At 46.8% G+C, this 20,866-nt stretch overlaps 1 long non-coding RNA gene across 2 annotated transcripts; it reads right to left on the bottom strand.

Moving 5' to 3' along the window:
* Nucleotides 1–1,121: 1,121 nt before the first annotated feature.
* LOC115837531 lies at nucleotides 1,122–20,732 on the bottom strand. Of its 2 annotated transcripts, none has more exons than XR_004032544.1 (2): nucleotides 19,526–20,732; nucleotides 1,122–1,814 (listed from the first exon to the last, which is right to left on the bottom strand). It is a non-coding gene; the product is annotated as an uncharacterized LOC115837531 (long non-coding RNA). The 2 variants fall into 2 exon arrangements; XR_004032545.1 differs by lacking the exon at nucleotides 19,526–20,732 and adding an exon at nucleotides 6,178–6,302.
* Between the last annotated feature and the right edge of the window lie 134 nt (nucleotides 20,733–20,866).

Genomic DNA, 20,866 nt, shown 5'->3' with positions numbered 1-20,866 from the left:
CTCTACAGCTCTTCTTAAAGCAAAAAGCAAATAAATAAATAAATAAATAAATAAATAAATAAAATAAAATAAAACAAGCTTTGGAAATAAGCAAACGATGAGCTGGGATTTGAATTCAGATCTGTTTGGCTTCAGCCCTGTAAGCTTTCCTATAAAATTCTGTGGCTCCCGAGTAGAAATCCTAGCGGTCTAGGAACCTAACACTGGCCCCTCAGTCAGTGACTCAGGTTCTGTGCCTCCATTTATATATGATGAGGATGCCATCTGATTCCCTAATTCCCCACCCCAAACTCCTCCCTTGTCAGCCCTGGACTCAGAGCATCTAATGTAAACACAGGGTGACAAACTCATCGAGGCTGGCCTGTGACTTTTCCAGTTTTAGCACTTGAAGTCCCATATCCCAGAAACTCTCTCTTGGGTAAACTTAGATGATCTGTCATCCTAGATGAACCCCTCATGCAAACATAATGCTTTAATATTTCAAAGCACTTGTGGCTGTGAGATGTACAAATAGGTCAAAAGAATGGGCCATGAAGTCTGATAGTACAGACCATGAAGTCTTTTTCTAACCATAGGCAAATTTGTTATCCTCCTTGAGTCTCAGTTTTTCTCATTTTCCTGGTACATACTAAGAAATCCGTAAATTATTAGCTGTTATTTACAGTAATCAACAATGAAGACAGAAACAGGCTCAGAGATTAAACAGCTTGCCCAGTGTAAATCAACTGACTTTAAGGAACCCCTTTCCATGATACTTCTGTTCCTGCTAAGGATGAATCCAAGCTCACTAGAATGCCCCAGGCACAGTTAAAATGCAGATAAGCTCTATTATCTCCCTAAACTCAGTCCTTCCCCTTGTTCCTTTGTTAGGATAAATAACCAGAAGGCATTAGGGAAGAGTACACTATCAGAGGTCCCTAGCCTCTCAGGAAGCTGAGAATAAATCAACCTAGAAATAGGCCAGAGGAAACCAGAAGCCTATCAAAGGCTGACTTTCCAATCCTTCAAGAGAAAATGGCAGAACAAATAGCTGGCCTAGTATAGCTGGAAGGAAAGTGAGAGCTAGACAGGGGGGCTTTGGCTCTCTCCCAAAGCTGATAGAAGCTACCAGAGTGGGACCATTCATCACTTGACCAAACCTTTATTGAGCTCCTCAGGGGCAGATACTTGTTGGAGAGAAATATAGTACAGAAGTGGAACAGAAAAAGCCCTACCGTTTATGACCTTTTTGGACAAGGTAAGTAATAAACAATGAAGAGAAAGAACAGGTTCAGATGTTAAATAACTTGCCCAAATTAATTGAATCTTCTCACTTGGCTTTCCTCAGCCTTTTATGGAGGGGTGGTGATCACCCTCCCTTGGGAGCCCTCTGGAAGGCTTCAAGGACTCACAGCCTGACACCCGTAACACAGGTGTGGTAGTGGGGAAACAGAAAACGGTGGTAGGGTGTTTCAGCCAATTCTACGGGAGGCTAAAGGGAAGCACACAGACTGGGAATGGCACAGTAGGAGTTGCCAGTTCATTCCCATCTAGGAGGCCACGCTAGGGATACCCATTAGTCTCCTTCAACTCTTTAAAGTCTTGAACAGTTTAACTGTTAGCACCACAGTCCCCTGCAGCCCTGAGGACTCCATTCTGGGCCTAAAGACTCTTAAGGGATCCTGACTGGCTTTCTGTGGGTAAATCTGACAGATCAAGTAGAGGGAAAGAAAACTGCTGATCTCCTCTCCTGGGTTTCTCTGTGTTCAGCAAATGCCCTCAGGCCAGCCTTTATACAGCAGGTAGCTCTCCAGGTTTCAGGAGTCCTCTGATAGCTGCAAAGACACAAGGTAGAAAATTAAGAAAGCTCCCCTATTAGGGGGCTTCCCAGCCTCCCACCTGACCAGGCTGCTTCCCTCACAATTGCCCCATCCCACAGCACAACTCTACTTGTTTCATTCAGTACACAAGTTTCTTGGGTACACAGATGGGTAGAAAACAGAAGTCCACAGCCTATGAATTCTCTTTTTACTGCCTGTCAGGCAATGAAAATGAAGTCTCAACACTCAATATCTCCTGTCCTTGGCCATACCTCAGCTGAGTGATCCAGGGAAGAATCAACAAAACCTTTGGGGGGCCTATCCAAGCTTTGAAGCCTCTATAAACAAAGGGAAAAATGCTTTCTGCTGTCCTAGAAATGCGAAAAAGATGAACAAAAATCTTTAAAGTCTTTTGAAGAATGGAAATCAGAAAATAGGCATCTTATTATCACTGTTATTGGTAACTCAATGTTAGGCTCAAGGGGCGATGGATGTTATGAAGGATTCGATTCATCCCAGCACCAAATACTCAGGGTGGACTAGAGGAGACACATCTTAAATCAGCGGCACAGGGAAGGGGCTTGATCTCAGGCTAAAACCTATAGCAATGCTCCTTTTTCTTTTTCTTCTTTTTTTTTTTTTTTTAAAGAAAGGGTCTTGCTTTGTCACTCAGACTGGAGTACAGTGGCAACATCATGGCTCACTTCAGCCTTGATCTCCTGGGCTAAAGTGATCCTCCAACCTCAGCCTCCAAATACGATCACAGACACACGCCAACATCCCTGGCTAATTTTTACATTTTTGTCTCCGTATGTTGCTCAGACTGGTCTCAAACTCCTGGGATCCTCTTAATGGCTTGCCAAAGTGCTGGGATTATAGGTGTGAGCCACCATGCCTGGCCAGTGCTTCCCATCTTTTAAATGGCACTACCATCTCCCTAGTTGTTCCAGTCAGTAACCTGGAGCCTTAATATGTTCATTCTATCGCCTAAAAGTTTGTTTTTTGTTTGTTTTTTTTTTTGAGACAGAGTCTCACTCTGTCGCTCAGGCTGGAGTGCAGGGGCGCGATCTTAGCTCCAGTACTGCAGCCTCCGCCTTCTGGGTTCCAGTGATTCTCTTCCCTCAGGCTCCCAAGTAGCTGGGATTACAGGCACATGCCACCATGCCTAGCTAATTTTTGTATTTTTAGTAGAGACGGAGTTTCACCATGGTGGCTAGGCTGGTCTCAAACTCCCGACCTCAGGTGATCCGCCCACCTCGGTCTCCCAAAGTGCTAGGATTATTACAGGCATGAGCCACTGTGCCTGGCAAAAGTTCTTGAATTCATTGACTTCTCTCTGTTTGCAATATTACTCTACTATAGACCTTTTTTGTTGTTGTTGAGACAGTCTCACTCTGTCACTCAGGCTGCAGTGCAGTGGCATGATCTCAATTCACTGCAACCTCTGCTTCCTCTGCTTCCTGGGCTCAAGCGATCCTCCTGCCTCCACCTCCCGAGTAGCTGGGATTACAGGCACGTGCTACCATGCTCGGCTAGACCTTTCCTATTTCTTGCCTAGACTAGCAAGTTTCTTAACAGGTCCCCATAACCATTCTCCACTCATCAGCAAGTTTAAAAATCAGACACGGAATAATTTCATTTTCCACACCCCCCTCCTCCCATTCAAGTTGTCTTCAGTAGGATGTTAGGACTGCTATGTGTTAAGGGACTCTCCTCATATCCTATTCCTTTCACCTACCCTGTGAATTGGAAACCAAAACTCTATGATAAACTTTGCTTTTTTAAGGTCAGCCAGGTGCAGTGGCTCACACCTGTAATCGTAGCACTTTGGGATGCTGAGGTGGGAGGATTGCTTGAGGCCAGAAGTTCAAGACCAGCCTGGGCAACATAGTAATACCTTGTCTCTACAAAAAATTAAAAAATAAGCTGGGCGCAGTGGCCCATGCCTACAGTCCCAGCTACTCTGGAGGCTGAGGTGAGAGGATGGCTTGAGCCCAGGAGGTAGAAGCTGCAGTGAGCTATGATCACTGCAGTGAGATCCCATCTGTTGTTTCTTTTTTTTTTTTTTTGAGACAGTTTCACTCTTATTGCCTAGTCTGGAGTACAGTGGTGCGATCTCGGCTCACTGCTACCTCCGCCTCCCGGGTTCAAGCAATTCTCCTGCCTCAGCCTCCTAAGTAGCTGAGATTACAGGCGCCCGCCACCACACTCAGATAATTTTTTGTATTTTTAGTAGACGCGGGGTTTCACCATGTTGGCCAGGCTGGTCTTGAACCCCTGACCTCAGGTGATCCGCCCGCCTCGGCCTCCCAAAGTGCTGGGATTACAGGTGTGAGCCACCGCACCCGGCCCCTGAGACCCCATCTCTCTCTCTTTTTTTTTCTGAGACGGAGTCTCACTCTGTTGCCCAGGCTGGAGTGCAGTGGCGTGATCTCAGGTCACTGCAAGCTCCGCCTCCTGGGTTCACGCCATTCTCCTGCCTCAGGCTCCCGAGTAGCTGGGACTACAGGCGCCCACCACCACGCCCAGCTAATTTTTTGTATTTTTAGTAAAGACGGGGTTTCACTGTGTTAGCCAGGATGGTCTCGAACTCCTGACCTCGTGATCTGCCCGCCTCAGCCTCCCAAAGTGCTGGGATTACAGGCGTTAAGACACCATGCCCGGCCGACCTCATCTCTTAAAAAAAAAAAAAAAAAAAAAAAAAAGAATAAGGTCCAGCTAGGTGTGGTGGCTAACACCTGTAAATCCCAACACTTTGGGAGGTTAACACAAGAAGACCAATTTTGCCCAGGAGTTCGAAACCAGCCTGGGCAACAGATTGAGATCTTGTCTCTACAAAAAATAGAAAAAATTAGCCACCTGCCTATCTATAGTCCCAGTTACTTGGGAGGCTGAGGTGGAGGATCACTTGAGCCTGGAAAGTCGAGGGTGTAATGAGCCATCACACTGATATGTGCTCCAGCCTGGATGACAGAACAAGACTCTGTCTCAAAAATAAAAATAAAAAAGGTCCAGATTCTTACCTTGGCTTCAACTTGCTTCAGTCCTATCCTCTGCCTATAATGTGCTGCTCTATGCCCTTTCCCCAAGCCCTCTGCCTAGCTAAGTCTTCCTTTAGATGTTGGCTTAAACATCATTTCCTCAAGGAAAACCACAGTATTAGGTTGTATACCCTCACTGCACCCTGTTCTTTTCTTTGTAGAACTTTACACCATTGAAATTATTTATGTGATTTATGAGATTATCTGTTTAGTGTCTGTTTCCACAAATAGACTATAAGCTCCATGAAGCCAGGGATCATTTTATATTGTTCACCAGCCACTGGATCCCCAGTGTCTAGCACGTAGGTGTTCTAATGTATAATAGTGAATGTATTTTTAAAAAGAATGAAAGGAGACATTTGTACTGATTTCTAGAGAGAAGCTTAAAAAGAATCACATCAGAGCATAAGATATTTCTCTTTCTCAAAGGCAGATGCAGAATTTGTTTGCTACATTCCAACCCCAGAGAGCCTGAGACCTGAGGAGCAACCATCTTATACCTAAAGCTAGGCCATGAATAGGAACCATGAAAACTGCTGGAGTGAGAAGACCCCTGGGAATAATGAGCCCTGTATCTGAACCCAAACTCTTCTATCTCAAGTTTTCACACACATCACAGTGCCTAGAAGAAAAAGACTGGCTACCCTGAGGTGGGCACCAGAGGTTGACAAGGGAACAGCCAATTCAGGCATCTTAATGCAATATTAGAAAGATCAGAAATAGTACCCAAATTTCTGGCAAGGTGCCCTATTTAGCTGATTAATCTGGGCTGATTAGACTGGCTGTGCCTCACACTCTATCTGGAAACATCTCAACTAAGCTGTCTTTTTTAAGGAGTCCCTGGACAATACCGCCCCCCCCACCCCCAATTTGCCCTGAAAGTGACAAGGCCTCCTTGAAGCAAGAAGCTCCCCAAGGTCTAAGGATGGGGTTAGCTTGTGTACATGAGAACTCCTACCGGCCCATTCCCTGCCTGAGACGCAAAGACAATCACCACAGTACAGGCTAGGAATGAGAAGTACAGTCACTGGTGAGAGGCTAGTGAATCTGTGATCAAGGAATGCCAAGAAGCTAAACCTTAGCAGCATGGCTATGAAATTCACATCCCTTTCAGATACACGTCTCTCTCCTTTTAGAAGAGAGAGCTGTATACGAAAGCAGAAAGTACATTCAAAACAAACAAACAAACAAAAAAACAGAGAGCGCTGCAGTTTGCAGAACACTAGATGAGACTGCATCCTCAGCTTCAGAGCCAGAATACACAATAGGGTAGAAGACCTCCAGCCCTGGGACTGGAAAACGGACTCTAGAGGTCCGTGAACATTCTTCCCCATTACCTCGCAAAAAAGGTTGAGTCTCCTGCTTGAATGCAGCCTCCTTAGGAGCCAAGAGCAGCAATCAGGCTACAATAGGACTAGGGTGCAGTGCCCCCATAGGCTTGTGCTCCTAAGGGGCCCTGAAGAGCCAGACCTATTTTCTAGGCCAGGAAACAAAAGAACGGGTAGTTAAGGCAGTGTTGTGCACTTCCTCCCCTCCCCCTAAGCAGCTGCTGTCTCAGACAGCTGTTTCCAGCCTGTCTGCTCGATGCTATTAAATATTCATCAGATGCTTGCTAGCTTTAAACATGCAATGACTATTAATCTGGGGAGCAGGAGGTACATGTGGGTCTGAAGAGAAGAGGGGAGGGCTCGTAAGGGTCCAACTCTTCTTTCTTTGGAGACGGAGTCCTATTCTTGTCGCCCAGGCTGGAGTGCAATGGTGCGATCGTGGCTCACTGCAACCTCCACCTCTCAGGTTCAAGCAATTCCCCTGCCTCAGCCTCCCAAGTAGCTGGGATTACAGATGCACGCCACCACGTCCGGCTAATTTTTATATTTTTAGTAGAGGCGGGGTTTCACCATGTTGGCCAGGCTGGTCTCAAACTCCTGACCTCATGATCCGCCCGCCTTGGCTTCCCAAAGTGCTGGGATTACAGGCGTGAGCCACCGCACCCGGCCCAGGATCCAAGTTTTTAAACTTCAGGAATCTGCAAACCAAGCCAGGGGTACCAGTCCTATACATCAAAGCCAGGAACTGCTTCAGTGTAAGCTGATCATGTGGCCACCCTAGGTACAGAGGAGACCAGCAGGCAGCTAAGGAGGAGCATAAAGACTTCAGTCTAAACGCCATCTCTTAGACTCTGTGGTTATCCTAACTTTTAGACATACATTTCTCAGTCTGTATACCATGGATGATCATTGCTTCACAGGGTTGTGAGAATTTATTTTATTTTATTTTATTTATTTATTTATTTATTTATTTATTTATTTAGAGACGGAGTCTTTCTCTGTCCCCCAGGCTGGAGTGCAGTGGCGCGGTCTCGGCTCACTGCAAGCTCCGCCTCCCGGGTTCACGCCATTCTCCTGCCTCAGCCTCCCGAGTAGCTGGGACTACAGGCGCCCGGCCAACACGCCCGGCTAATTTTTGTTGTATTTTTAGTAGAGACGGGGTTTCACCGTGTTAGCCAGGATGGTCTCGATCTCCTGACCTCGAGATCCGCCCTCCTCGGCCTCCCAAAGTGCTGGGATTACAGGCTTGAGCCACGGCGCCCGGCTGTTTGTGAGAATTAAATGAGATACTGTATAATTCTAGGGTGTCCCATCTTTTGGCTTCCCTAGGCCACATTGGAATAACTGTCTTGGGGCACACATAACATACACGAACGACAGCCGATGAGCTTAAAAAAAAAAAACCACAGAAAAATCTCATAATCTTTTAAGAAAGTTTATGAATTTGTGTTAGGCCACATTCAAAGCCGTCCTGGGCCATAGGCTGGACAAGCTTGCTGTATATGATACTCTCAGCACAGAGTTAGAACATAATTAAGAGCTTAAAATGGAGGCAGGGACCTCATCCATTGAGGACTTCTAGTGGTGAGCAAAGCCTTGCTTAACAATCCGTTAAGAGCAAAGTTTCTATTAGTGGACACTCAGAGAGTTTTGGTTTCCATTTCGCAGGGTGGGTGAAAGGAATACGACATGAGGAGATTCCCATAACATAAGGCAGTCCAGACATCTCATCCTCAAACAACCCAAGTACCGGACAGGAGAGATGAGTCTCCTTTCTGAAAAAGGCAGGAATTAAAAGGCCTTCAGGCAGGAGGGAAGGTGGGAGGACAACAAGGGGAGAACATCCCCTTCACTTTCCCACAAAGGAGTAGCACCACTTTATAGAAGGCTTCCTTCCCTTCTTTTCTTTTTCTTTTTTTTTTTTTTTGAGACGGAGTCTCGCTCTGTCGCCCAGGCTGGAGTGCAGTGGCGCAATCTCGGCTCACTGCAAGCTCCGCCTCCCGGGTTCACGCCATTCTCCTGCCTCAGCCTCTCCGAGTAGCTGGGACTACAGGCGCCCGCCACCATGCCCGGCTAATTTTTTGTATTTTTTAGTAGAGACGGGGTTTCACCGTGGTCTCGATCTCCTGACCTTGTGATCCGCCCGCCTCGGCCTCCCAAAGTGCTGGGATTACAAGTGTGAGCCACCGCGCCCGGCCTCCTTCCCTTATTTTCCCTACCTTGCCGGTACACTGGTAAACAGATGTGATGTAAGTCACTCTCAGGCTTAAGGCATTAAATAGCTCAAACTTTAGAATAAAGTCCAAACCCCTTGACTAATATGTAGCTTCCAAAATCAGCACTAACGTATTCTTCCAATCTCTATTTATAGCTAATATTTTGAGTGCTTACTGTGTGTCATGTTAAATGTTTTCTTTGAGATGGAGTTTTGCTTTTGTTGTGTGCAATGGTGCGATCTTGGCTCACTGCAACCTCCGCCTCCTGGGTACAAGCGATTCTCCTGCCTCAGCCTCCCGAGTAGCTGGGATTACAGGCATGCGCCACCACGCCCGGCTAATTTTTTGTATTTTTAGTAGAGACGGAGTTTCTCCATGTTGGTCAGGCTGGTCTCGAACTCCTGACTTCAAGTGATCCGCCCACCTCAGCCTCCCAAAGTGCTAGGATTACATGTGTGAGCCACTGCGCCCAGCCTGTTGAATGTTTTATATGCGTTAGCTCACTCGATCTTCCCAACAGTGTCGCAAAGTAAATGATGTTATCCCCGTTTTACAAATGATGAAATTGAGACTTGAAACTGAGGCAGAATTTGAAAGTAGTCTGCTTACGCGGGGTATGGTGGCTCATACCTGTAATCCTTACCACTCTGGGAAGGTGCTTGAGGCCAGGAATTTGAGTCCAGCTTGGGCAACATAGAGACCTGTTTCTATAAAAAAAAGAAAAGTCAAGTGGGCATGGTGGCCCATGCCTGTAGCCCTAGCTACTTCGGAGGCTGAGGCAGGACAGCTTGAGCCCAGGAGTTCAAGGCTGCAGCGAGCTATGATCATACCACCGCACTCCAGCCTGGGTGGCAAAGCAAGACCCCACCTGTAATTAATTAATTAATTAAATTAGTCTGCTTAAAGCTATAATAAGTGTTATTATGCTAAGCTATCCATCTGTCCACCTGGCAAATTTTGGTTATCCTTTAAGATGTAACTTAAATGCTATCACCTTTCTCTGGCACTCCCTAAGCCTTTCTTAGGCAGCTCCTCCAGGCTCCCGGGTATTCAGTTCTGCAAGAGAACATGATGATACACTATTGCAACTATTTTTTAATTTATTATTTTATAGATATATTACTATTTTTTGAGACAAGAGTCTCACTGTCACCCAGGCTGGAGGATAGTGTCATGATCATGACTCACTGCAGCCTTGACCTCCTGGGCTCAAGAGATCTTCCTGACTCAGCCTTTCAAGTAGCTGGGACTACAGGCGTGCACCACCACATCTAGCTTTTTTTTTTTTTTTTTTTTTTTTTTTTGTAGAGATGGGAGTCTCACTATGTTGCCCAGGCTAGTCCCGAACTCCTGGACTCAAGTGATACTCCTGCCTTAGGGTTACGGGGTGAGCCACCAAGCCTGGCCTGTTTAAAATTTTCTGGTCTCAGTTTCATCATGTGTAAAAATGGGATAATAACATCTACCTCACTGGTGGAGAAAACTACATGGCACAGAGTAAATAGTCAATACATGTCTGAATTCACAAAACGCAGTAATAACATGACTTTTTTTTCAGGATGAATCTTGTATTTGACGTGAAAAGAAACCACTCGGCTGGGCGCGGTCGCTCACGCCTGTAATCCCAGCACTTTGGGAGGCCGAGGTGGGCGGATCACGAGGTCAGGAGATTGAGACCATCCTGGCTAACACAGTGAAACCCCATCTCTACTAAAAATACAAAAAATTAGCTGGACGTGGTGGCAGGCGCCTGTAGTCCCAGCTACTCCAGGAGGCTGAGGCAGGAGAATGGCGTGAACCCGAGAGGTGGAGCTTGCAGTGAGCTGAGATCGCCCCACTGCACTCCAGCCTGGGCAACGGAACGAGACTCTGTCTCAAAAAAAAAAAAAAGAAACCACTATGTCAGCAATTATTAATTGGCAGCTTTTTTTTTTTCCTCTTCTTTCTTTTCTTTTCTTTCTCTTTCTTTTTCTTTCTTTCTCTCTCTCTCTTCTCTTCTCTCTCTCCTCTCTCTCCCTCTCTTTCTTTTTCTTTCTTTCTTTCCAGCACTTAAAGACACAACTTACAATAAGCAGTCTCTTAGGGTCAATGAAATTTGGAATTACAGAAGCAGCAAGCTTTCAGCACAGAGAATGGACTTTGCTGTACAAAAATGTTGATATGCACCCTGTCCTAATGTGCTATGCAACCATGGTAAAATACCTCACCTCTTCCAGTATCAGTTGCCTAATCTATAAAAATAGGGACACACAGTAGGCATTCAAATTGAGCTCTTCTCCTTTAGCCAAGCAAAGCTGCCTATTTTCCCTATCTCACTTTCTTCTTTTAAATGTGGTCAAGATCAGTGCATGGCATACACTGAGAATGAAATGAGGGAAAAAAATGAACATGACTACTTACTAGTAGTACTGCCAGTAAAGAGCAGCCTCTGTAGGGTCATACAAAGTACAGGAAAGTATCAAGAAGACAGCGAGCCCATGTGTTGCCTAACACACTCTAATCCACATCTTTGGTGGCCATAAAGTCCTGGCAGGTGTTAATGCATCTCTAACTTCATTCTTAGCCTGGGACAGGAGGTGGGCTTTGGTGGAAGAGAGTATAAAGGTGGGACAAACCCTAAGCCTGTATCCGTAGGTAAGAAAAGGTCAGAATATTCCCCCAATAGTAACTGTCTCTGCCAAGTGTCCACCCTGCAGACTCTATGGAAACTGTGGTGGGGGAAGAGAGGGCTAGGAAGGGAGGAAGTTGATGGTGGGAGATGGGCATGCTGGAGCGCAGCCTCTGAACCTCTGGAAAACCACCTGTGACCAGGCATGGCAGCTAGACCAGCCTCATTTCCACTTTAGCAGCCTGCAGTATAATACAGACATAAAGGCATGCTTTGTAGTCACTCATACTTGGGATCAAATCCTAGCTCTATCACTTACAAACTCTCAGTGATGTAAAAATAATCTGATCAGCTATTATGTATTATTGAACAGCTACTGCCAGAAATTGTACTAATAACTTTAGGTAATAACTACTTCAAAAGGCAGTAGACCTACATACATCTGTGGTTAACTGATTTTTGATAAGGGCGACAAGACCATTCAATGAAGAAAGAATAGTCTTTTCAACAAATGGTGCCGGGACAATGGGATATCCACATGTAAAAGAATGAATTTGGGCTGAGCGCGGTGGCTCACGCCTGTAATCCCAGCACTTTGGGAGGCCGAGGTGGGCGGATCACCTGAGGTCAGGAGTTCTACACCAGCCTAGCCAACATGGCAAAACCCCGTCTCTACTAAAAATACAAAAATTAGCTGGGCATGGTGGTGGGTGCCTGTAATCCCAGCTACTTGGGAGGCTGAGGCAGGGAGAATTGCTTGAACCTGGGAGTCAGAGGTTGCAATGAGCCGAGATTGAGCCACTGCACTTCAGCCTGGGTGACAGAGTGAGACTCTGTCTCAAAAAAAAAAAAAAAAAAAATAATAATAATTTGAACCCCCACCCCAGACCACACACACAAAAGTTAACATAAAATGAATCATAGACTTAAATGCAAGAATTAAAGCTGGGTGTGGTGGCTCACACTTATAATCGTAGCACTTTGGGAGGCCGAGGTGGGTGGACTGCCTGAGCTCAGGGGTTCAAGACCAGCCTGGCCTGGCCAACATGGTGAAACCTTGCCTCTACTAAAAAATACAAAAAATTATCCAGGCATGGTGGCACGCACCTGTAGTACCAGCTACTTGGGAGGGTGAAGCATGAGAACTGCTTGACCCCGGGAACTGGAGGTTGCAGTGAACTGAGATCATACCACTGTACTCCAGCCTGGGGGACAGAGTCAGACTCTGTCTCCAAAAAACAAACAAACAAACAAACAAAAAGAACTAAAACTAAAAAACTGAGAAAGAAACAAACAGGTACAATCCTGACCTTGAATGAGACACTAGTTTATTACCTATGACAAAAAAGAAAAAAAAACAGATAAATTGGACTTCATCAAAATGTAAAATTTTGTTGATTTAAAGAAAGCAAAAAGACGGCCCACTGAATGGGAGAAAATATTTGCAAATCATACATCTGACAAGGGTTTGGCGTCCAGAATATATAAAGAACTTACAACTCACTAATAGAAAGACAAATTATCCCATTTAAAAGTGGGCAAAGTATTTACATAGACATTTTTCCACAGAAGATATATAACTGGCTAACAAGCACATGAAAATATGCTCAATGACATTAGTCATTAGGGAAATGCAAATCAAAACCACAGTGAGGTACCACTTCACACCCACTAATGACAGCTATAATAAAGGAAATGTTGGTGAGGATATGGAGCATTTGGAACCCTCATACATTGCTGTTAGGAATGGTACAGGCTCTGCAGAAAACAATTTGGCAGTTCCTAAAAAAATTCAACAGGCTCATGCCTGTAATCCTAGCACTTTGGGAGGCTGAGGCAGGTGGATCATGAGGTCAGGAGATCGAGACCATCCTGGCTAACACGGTGAAACCCCGTCTCTACTAAAAACACAAAAAATTAGCCGAGTGTGGTGGCACGTGCCTATATTCCCAGCTGCTTGGGAGGCTGAGGCAGGAGAATCACTTGAACCCGGGAGGCAGAGGTCGCAGTGAGCTGAGATCGCGCCACTGCACTCCAGCCTGGGCAACAGAGTGAGACTCTATCTCAAACAAACAAACAAACAAACAAACAAAAATTAGAGTCACCGTATGACCCAGAACCCAGAAATTTTTCTAGGTATATACCCAAGAAACTGAAAACATGTCCACACAAAATTTTATACACAAATGTTCAAAGCAGTATTATTCATAATAGCCAAAAAGTAGAAACAATCCAAATGCCTGTCAATGGATCAATGAATAAATGAAATGTAGTATATGCATATAGTGAAATCGCATTTAACAGTAAAAAAAAAAAGAACAAAGTACTGATACATGCTACAACATGGATGAACCTTGAAAACATCCTAAGTGAAAGGAGGCCAGTCGGCTGAGCGTGATGGCTCACGTCTGTAATCCCAAACATTGGGAGGCCAAGGTAGGCGGATCACCTGAAGTCACCAGTTCGAGACCAGCCTGGCCGACACGGCGAAACCCCACCTCTACCAAAAATACAAAAATTAGCCGGGCATGGAGGCGTGTACCTATAATCCCTACTCAGGAAGGCAGGAGAATCGCTTGAACCTGGGAGGCGGAGGTTGCAGTTGCAGTGAGCTGAGATCACACCACGGCACTCCAGCCTGAGAGACAGAGCAAGACTCTGTCTCAAAAAAAAAAGGAAGCCAGTCACGGAAGACCACTTTCTGTACAGTAAGTGGTCTTCCGTGACTGGCTAAACCCTTGGACTTAGCCTTCTGGAGGCTAAACTTTTGTCATCTTTAGTGCATGTCCACGATAGGCAAGTCTATAGAGACAGAAAGCAGAGTGGTAGCCTATGGCTGGAGGGGACAAATAGATTGGTGGAAGACAGATAAAAGGCATGGGGTTTCTTTTTGGGATGATAAAGACATTTCAAATCGGCCCTAGTGATGACTGAACAACTCTGTGTATATACTAAAAACCACTGAATTGTACACTTTAAGTGAGAGAACAGTATGGTATGTGAATTATATCTCAATAAAGTTGTTGTTTTAAAATTCTGCCAAAACTCTAGACTTCTTTGCCAGTTGTGTCTGTCCAAAAAGAATCACTTAAAAATGCTAACATGACCTTTAATTTATACTAACAGAAGCTAACCACAGGCTGCAAACTGGTAGGCTAAAGGCCACATCTGGCATGCAGCAAATGTATTTTATTGGGACCAATCGTATTTTAAAAACTTTCTACCCGGGCTGGAGTACAGTGTTGTGATCATAGCATACTGTAAGCTCGAACTCCTCGACTCAAGTGATCCTCCTGCCCCTGCCTCCTGAGTAGCTAGGATAAGAGATGCAAGCCATCATGCCCAGCTAATGCCCAGCTAACTTCTTGTAGAGACAGAGTCTGCTATGTTGTCCAGGCTCGTCTTGAACTCTTGGCCTCAAGTGATCGTCCCAACTCAGCCTCCCCAGGCATTGGGATTACAGGCATGAGCTGCTGTGCGCAGCCAAGAAAATTTTGAGAGATGGGAAAGGCACAGTAATGAAAATGATCTTCAAATACCTGAAAGGATATTGCTTCAGGGGTCCAAAGCAGATTCAGTTTAAATTACTGAGGTACAGGTCTCATTCAAAGTGAGAGAGAAAATACTTAGAGCCGTCTCTAATGAAATGGGCTGCTTTTCTAAGTAATGTTTCCTATGACTAGTATGAAGTACTATGTTACATGCTATAACCTGGATGAACCAAACACTATGTAAAGTCAAAGAAGCCAATTCCAAAAAGCATATATTATATGATTCCATTTATATGGAATGTTCAGAATAAGCAAACCCACAGAAAGAGTAGTGGCTGCCAACAGCTGGGGAGAGAGGGGAGTTGGGAGTGACTATTAGCAGATATAAGATTTCTTTTTAGAGTGATGGGAATATTCTGGAATTAAATAGTGGAAATGGTTGCACAGTATAAATATACTAAAAACTACTGCACTGTACACTTTAAAATTGTAAATCTTATGCTATGTGAATTTTTCCTCAAAACAGAAACAAAGGTAGAAAGAGACCAAATGAGATACTCATTACCTCTGTTAGGATACTATGATGCACAGTGATAAATGTCAGGTATTATCATCAACTTCATTTGATGATAAATGAGGCACTGAAAGGGTTTTGTTTCTGACTAAGGTGACAAAGGCTCACATGAAGCAGAGCCAGGACAGATACCCCCAATCTTGTCTGTCTCTAAAGCTTACAGAATGGTAATAAAAGTTCACAGGTTGGCCGGGCGCAGTGGCTCACGCCTGTGATCCTAGCACTTTTGGAGGCTGAGGTGGGCGGATCACTTGAAGTCAGGAGTTCAAGACTAGCCTGGCCAACATGGTGAAACCACATCTCTACTAAAAATACATAAATTATCCAGGCGTGGCAGTGTGCGCCTATAATCCCAGCTACTCGGGAGGCTGAGGCAGGGGAATCACTTGAACCCGGGAGGCGGAGGTTGCAGTGAGCTGAAATCACACCACTGCACTGCAGCCTGGGCAACAGAGTGAGACTCCACCTTAAAATAAATAAATAAAGTTCACAGGTAGTGAGTGATAGAATTTTTTTTTTTTTTTTTTCTGGCTAACTATGTCAGATTTTTTTTTTTAATTAATTTTTTTTTGCACACAAAACAATAAACATTTTCTAAAAATACATACAAACAAAAAGATGCGTATCAAACATATTAGGAAGGTTACACATGGGAAGTCGGGGAATAGAAATGGGGGGTGGGAGTTAAAATAAATGAGAGAGGGACTTTATATGGATCAGTGATAATAACTCAATCCTCTATTTGACAAAGAAGAGGGAGTAGGAAGAGGAAGAAAAAGAAAGTGGGATAAAGGATCAGAAAGGGAGGAAAATAGAAAAAATTAGAGTATGACTCCAGGGTAGACCTGTTTTGTTGTCACTGAGTTGGTTGGTTGGTTTGTCTGTTGTATTTTTCATGTTTCGCGAAGTTGGCCAGACTGGTCTCGAACTCCTAGCCCAAAGTGATCAACCCGCCTCGTCCCCCAGAGTGCCGGGACCACAGGCGTGAGCCACCATGTCCAGCCCCCACATTGCTTCTGGCCTCCGTGGTAGACCTCCCAGACGGAGTGGCCAGGCAGAGGAGCTCCTCACTTCTTCCCAGACACGGGGCGGCCGGGCAGAGGCGCTCCTCACTTCCCAGACGGGGCGGCCAGGCAGAGACGCTCCTCACTTCTTCCCAGACGATAAGTGGTCGGGCAGAGGCGCCCCTCACTTCCCAGACGATGGGTGGCCGGGCAGAGGCGCTCCTCACTTCCCAGACGATGGGAGGCCGGGCAGAGGCGCTCCTCACTTCCCAGACGGGGCGGCCGGGCAGAGGCGCTCCTCACTTCCCAGACGGGGCGGCCGGGCAGAGGCGCTCCTCACTTCCCAGATGGTGGGTGGCCGGGCAGAGGCGCTCCTCACTTCCCAGACGGGGCGGCTGGGCAGAGACGCTCCTCACTTCCCAGACGGTGGGTGGCCGGGCAGAGGCGCTCCTCACTTCCCAGACGGGGCGGCCGGGCAGAGGCGCTCCTCACTTCGCAGACGGTGGGTGGCCGGGCAGAGGCGCTCCTCACTTCGCAGACGGTGGGTGGCCGGGCAGAGGCGCTCCTCACTTCGCAGATGGTGGGTGGCCGGGCAGAGGTGCTCCTCACTTCCCAGACGGGGCGGCCGGGCAGAGGCGCTCCTCACTTCCCAGATGGGGCGGCCGGGCAGAGGCGCTCCTCACTTCCTAGATGGTGGGTGGCCGGGCAGAGGCGCTCCTCACTTCCCAGACGGGGCGCCCGGGCAGAGGCGCTCCTCACTTCCCAGACGATGGGTGGCCGGCAGAGGCGCTCCTCACTTCCCAGACGGGGCGGCCGGACAGAGGGGCTCCTCACTTCTTCCCGGACAGGGCGGCAGGGCAGAGGCGCTCCTCACTTCTTCCCGGATGGGGCGGCCGGGCAGAGGCGCTCCTCACTTCTTCCCAGACGGGGCGGCCGGGCAGAGGCGCTCCTCACTTCCCAGACGGGGTGGCCGGGCAGAGGCGCTCCTCACTTCCCAGACGATGGGTGGCCGGGCAGAAGCGCTCCTCACCTCCCAGACGATGGGTGGCCAGGCAGAGGCGCTCCTCACCTCCCAGACGATGGGCGGCCGGGCAGAGACGCTCCCCACCTCCCAGACGGGGCAGTGGCCGGGCAGGGGCTGCAATCCCAGCACCCTGGTAGGCCAAGGCAGGCGGCTGGGAGGCGGAGGCTGCCGCGAGCCCAGACCACGCCACGCCGGGCAGAGGCGCTCCTCACTTCCTCCCGGACGGGGCGGCTGGGCAGAGGCGCTCCTCACTTCCCAGACGATGGGTGGCCGGGCAGAGGCGCTCCTCACTTCCCAGACGGGGCGGCCGGGCAGAGGCGCTCCTCACTTCCCAGACGGTGGGTGGCCGGGCAGAGGCGCTCCTCACACCCCAGACAGGGCGGCCGGGCAGAGGCGCTCCTCACTTCCTCCCGGACGGGGCGGCTGGGCAGAGGCGCTCCTCACTTCCCAGACGGTGGGTGGCCGGGCAGAGACGCTCCTCACACCCCAGACAGGGCGGCCGGGCAGAGGCGCTCCTCACTTCCCAGACAGGGCGGCCGGGCAGAGGTGCTCCTCACTTCCCAGACGGTGGGTGGCCGGGGAGAGGCTCTCCTCATTTCCCAGACGGGGCGGCCGGGCAGAGGTGCTCCTCACTTCCCAGACGGGCAACACCGAGCACCGGGTGAGCAAGACTCCGTCTGCAGTCCCAGTACCTCGGGAGGCTGAGGCGGGCAGAGCACTCGGCGTCAGGAGCTGGCGACCAGCGTGGGCAACATGGCGGACGCGCGCCTGCAGGCAAAGGAGAAAAAGCCGGCAGCGGTGGCGCGCGGCGGCAGTCCCAGGTAGTCCGTGGCGCGGGCAGCAGTGAGCCGAGTAGATTGCAGCCTGGGCCACAGAGGGGAAAAAGAAGAAGAAGAGAAGAAGAAAGAAGAAAAAGAAGAAAGAAGAAGAAGAAGGAGAAGGAGAAGGGGAAGGGGAAGGGGAAGAGGAAGAGGAAGAGGAAGAAGAAGAGGAGGAAGAGGAGGAGGAGGAGGAGGAGGAGGAAGAGTGTGAGTGATAGAATTTTACAGAAAATACTTGGATCAATGGGCGAAGCTACATGTCCAGAACAGGCAGAACACCAGCAGGCCTGGGTCCACAAACAGAACCTGCCTTTCCAGGCACAGTTCACAGTCCAAATGAAAGGTATCCCCAAACTTGTAATCCATTTTTCTTCTTCAGACTACCCTAGGAAGAGTTGAGACTAAATTCTCTGTGTTCAGGGATTCCCCCCGCTCAATTTCCTAGCCATTCATGTGACCAACAGCAAACTTAGGTCTTGCCAGGTGCTCAGGATCTTGTTCAGTACATATGCCCTTCCTTAAAGCTTCCAGATCTCTCAGAGACTGAGAGGCAGGCTTAGAAGAAAAAGAAATTCCAAGAAGCCAAATTTCACTGTGAAAGGATCTATGTGCCTCGGGCTTACCTAGTTAGGCCTTTCTCCTCAACGTCATCCTAATCCTGACGCCTCAGAGCAGAGAAAAAATCAGCCAGTTAGTTGCTTCATGGCTTCAATTAACAGGAAAGCTCACTGTTGTCACAGCCCCCAACTACACAAACCAGGGAGTCAAACTCCACGTCCTTTCTTCTATACCACAATTATCCCTATGAAGGATCTCCTAAGTATGAGAAATACCCTTTCCCTAGATGAAGGACAGTATAATATAGGGTTAGGATGACAGGTTTTGGCAACACAAATCTTGAGCTTGAGTACTAGCCATACTAATTATGGAACCCTGGGAAGTTACTTAACTTCATTAGGTCTAAGTTACTTCTGTAAAATATGGATATTACTGGACAATTGTTTCCGGGCTGCCCAGCATCCATTTCCCTTTCCTAATAACTCCCCAACAGCCTTTTGAGGAGTTGGTTGTTTCTTACACATGTGACTCAGCTAATCCAGTCTCGTATTCCCTCTCTAAAACCTGAATCTTGAGTAGAGGCAGAAAGAGACCCGATAGTTTGAGTTGTGCCCAAGGAGCCAGTCCTTGTTTCAAGATAGTTCCTGTGGTCTACCACTGTTGTCCCAGTTCCCTGCAGCCACTACAGTTCCCACACCAGATTTTTTAGCCTTCACACTGAACGTCGAGCCCCTAACACCTTTCTAATAAAGTCTTTTTTATTTACATTAGCCACTTTGTTGCTTGCAACCAATGAACTCCAAGTGGACCACCACCTCATCAGGTTATTAACAGGATAAACAGAGTGGGATTCGACAGATCTCAGTTGATATTGTCTGGCCTTATCAACCATTAGATGTAATTCAGTATGGACATGTAAGTGTGGTCATGTCACAAATAAGGTACAAATGACCACAAAAAAGATTAACCCATTGACCACCTTATAGGCCACCTCCTAGCATAACTGTTTTACAGTTATGATAAAAGGCCCCTGTTCCTAATAGAAAGCCACCTTAACATACCTGATATGGGTCTTCACTACCCATTCTAGTCCAGGAAATGCCTCAGGAGTTTTCAGTCACCTGAAAATGGAGAAATAACAGATCAGTCTTTTGAAGAGGAAGTTTTAAAGACATACAAAATAAAAGATAAAGAGATCCTGCATGCAGTTTACACATTACAGGAGAAACATGCAACTTTTAAGAAATTTTAAGTAAAGTTTCATTGTGAATATCAATATGGGGACCTACAGGGACTCATCCTTACACAGTTTTAAACAGCTGAGCAGAAAGCTTTTGGGGTGCAGCAGGAGGTCTAATCTACAGTCATTGAAATTTTACAACGTGTCATTTAAGATGTCAGACTTTGTGCCCAGGTTACGTTACAGTTCACTTGTGATGGGCAGGATTATTAAGAGTTATGGCTAATTTATGCGGCAACATATGGTTTTTCTTTTTACAGCTATTTTTATTAAACAAGTTTTGCAAAGTTTTAACATTAAAATTAACAGCTAAAGAATTGTTTATGCAAGTTGCTGTCACAGTTTATGTAAAAGAGAAATATGTGCTATTAAAATCAGACATTTAGGTTACCTTTGGTTTTTTGCGATGCATGTTAGCTTTACACATCCTGATTCTCTTGCGATAATTTTCCTTTAAAAAGGGGGGTATAGAGTGATCTCTTTTCATCAAAACAAGACATAATGCCCTGAAAGCTGACTTCAAACCATGGTTGAAAATTCAGTTATTTACATTTTATCACAATCTACAAATACATTTTTTTGTTGGTGTGTTTTAAAAAGAAAAAAAAAAAATGTCCATCATGCACTGCCGCAGGCAGCTTGGCGCTTCAATACAGAGGATTTTTCACCCCCGAGCAGTTCAGGTGGCTCTTAGGGAAGCCATGAGAACCCTGAGAATCAGCACGGAGTAGAAATGGGACCAACCAATTCCATCACTTCCTCTCTTGGTCTCTTAGGAAGGGATTCAGAGCCGGCCTATCACGCCAAATCCTGCCCCAGCCCAGCTGAGTTATCAGCATTTCTGGGATTGAAAGAGAAACCCTCAAGGGCACCCAGAGTTGGCTGAACTGTCATGCCTAAAGGCAGATGCTGTCCCCTTCTGAGCTCACGGAAATTATTTGGTGTCACACTTTAGAGCCACCTAGGGGTTCTACAGAAGGTGCAAACCAGGCTGGCTTGCACTTTTAAATACTGAGACCTATGTATGGAAACCAATCCAAGTTTCAGCTCAGTTGAGTTGAAAACTCTCCATAAATTAGAATTTTTGATGGGATTGGATACAACAGCTTCCAACAACTTCCAGGGGGTGAAAAAGCTTTGGTTATTTTTAAACTAAAACTTA

Source organism: Nomascus leucogenys, chromosome 12, assembly GCF_006542625.1.
Source record: "Nomascus leucogenys isolate Asia chromosome 12, Asia_NLE_v1, whole genome shotgun sequence".
In the NCBI taxonomy this organism is placed as follows: Eukaryota; Metazoa; Chordata; class Mammalia; order Primates; family Hylobatidae; genus Nomascus; species Nomascus leucogenys.
The sequence above is the reverse complement of the archived record's forward strand: the minus strand, read 5'-3'. Positions and strand labels throughout refer to the sequence as shown.